Below are 2,500 nucleotides of genomic sequence, written 5' to 3'. Positions count from 1 at the left end.
GTAAGGTCAAATTCATTATCTAATATTTAGAGAACTGTAGTTGTTCAATCAATTTTGATACGTGAATCGGTAGGAACCGAATAATATTCAGTATTGACTCAACTCTCAAATCCAACCCTAAAAAAAAAAAAAAAAAAAAAAAAAAAGGTAATTCTGTCATTCATATATTTCTAATCATCATTAAACTGCCCTTTATTAGTAATAACTTCTTTTTCATCAAGGTCATCCAACCAAATACCTTCAGGATAATAGTGACCTATTTGAGTTCTAGTGTTTCTTACCTAAAATTTGATAAAAATAAAATGTATAATTCGAAGATAACATAATTACTGTCAACAAATCTAGTAAAGATAAGGGAAAATATTACCAGAAAACAGTTTTATAGAGAATAATGAAGGTAAGGAAATCTAGAAGATATATATATATATATATATATATATATATATATATATATATATATATATATATATATAAATACATATATATGTATATATATATAAATATATATATATATATATATATATATATATATATATATATATATATATATATATATATATATATATATATATATATGTGTGTGTGTGTGTGTGTGTCTGTGTCTGTGTGTGTAAGTGTGGTGAGAAAAATGGACAGATTCTAAGTGAAAGTAAGGAAGGCCTTTATTCCTAAAACTTATCTAACTTTAGGTTATCTATATAATTTAGGGCTTAAAGTGTTAGATGATGAAGTCCCTTCCAGCTTCATCCATCAGATTTCTAATCAGTGGAAAAATAGTTTTTGAGTCACAATCGTCTTTTTTTCATTATCGATGCTGTTTCAATATGTTCCAGATAATATTATCACTCTCCGTCTTCATGAGGTTAAACGTATCTGTAATATTAAAGTGTCACCTATATTTGTTTTAGCTTCTCTATCGTAGGTGTATGTTTATTTATGTTTATATTGATTTGACTGTTGATTGGTCCCTTTCTTCCCCACCGTTATCCCTACATTAAGGGGTCGGTTGCCTGATGTACCAACTCCGATGCCCTCTATTAAGGGAATCCTCTTCCATAAAACCTCTTTTTCTCCATATCATCCATATAATTCTATGCCTTCTCTCCACCTTCTGCCCGTATGAAGTTCCCTCCAAGCTTTGCTAACTCCCTCCCCACCATTCATCCTAAACTCATGCCCACACCAACTCAGTCGTGACACTCTTATCACCTCTGTAATCTCACTATTTCTGCCATTCTTATTTTGATAAATCATCTCCCTTGTGGTGGCCGATGTAGTAACGGCCCTGACTGGTGAACGCTAGACTGGGGTTCGAGTCCCGCTTAAACTCGTTAATTTCTTTGGTCGCTGCAACCTCACAATTCTTGTGAGCTAAGGATGGAGGGTTAAGCCCCCCTGACACTTGCACGCATTTGTGGCACGCACTGGCACGCATTGTGGCGTGAACTGGCGTGAACGATGCGGGAACTGGCGTGAACTTGACTTGAACAGTGAGTGGCATGCGTGCCAATGCGTGCCATGCGTGCCGAGAATTTTGAAATGTTCAAAATTTGTGGCACGCATTGTCAACTTGTCGTGAACGATGCGGGAACTGGAGTGAACAGTGCGGGGCGATGCGGGAGGATGCGTGCCAGTGCGTGGCAATTAAATCAATGGATTTATCCCTACTTCCTCATAATCATCAAAGAAAAATCTGTATCATGACAATATATTCTTTCACCTCTCCCATTTCCTTATTTAATTGAGAGAGAGAGAGAGAGAGAGAGAGAGAGAGAGAGAGAGAGAGAGAGAGAGAGAGAGAGAGAGAGAGAGAGATAAGCTTCAATATTTTGATGTATCATAGACTAGGGAACATAAAAACTGATAGCTCTCTCTCTCTCTCTCTCTCTCTCTCTCTCTCTTGGTATTATTATCAGCAAGGATTTGAAGTTCACCAAACAGAGCATAAAAGCTGAAAAGACAGCACAAAACATAACAGGTTACATAAAGAGACAATTCAAATACAGAGATATAGACACTGTAGGCCTACTACAGCTGTAGGCCTATACAGATACACCATTAAATAAATACTTTTCAAATTCATCTATTCCGCTCTTTTATAATATATTAAAAACTTTTCCTTTATTCTCCTACACTATCTACAACTTTACCCTTTGAGTAAGTCTATCGGCAAAATTGTTATTCACACTTACACTAATATAGGCCTAGGCGCGAATCTAAGGATTTTGCACTTGATTTTTCACTAATATATTTAGAGATAATATCTTTTCTGCCTCAGTTTCAATGATATTAGTTCACAAACGATACAACAAAACTAATGAATGGAATAGTCATCTTTCAATTAAATTCTAAGATAATGTAAAGTGGGTTCCAAATATCTGATTACCTATAATAATAATTAAATAATAAAATATATACTAAATAGAAGTATAATTGTTACAAATATCTATAAAGATAACCCATACATTAATACAGGGATATCAATCAAAGATTAGCACAA

This window comes from Palaemon carinicauda, chromosome 7, assembly GCF_036898095.1.
Source record: "Palaemon carinicauda isolate YSFRI2023 chromosome 7, ASM3689809v2, whole genome shotgun sequence".
In the NCBI taxonomy this organism is placed as follows: Eukaryota; Metazoa; Arthropoda; class Malacostraca; order Decapoda; family Palaemonidae; genus Palaemon; species Palaemon carinicauda.
The sequence above is the reverse complement of the archived record's forward strand: the minus strand, read 5'-3'. Positions refer to the sequence as shown.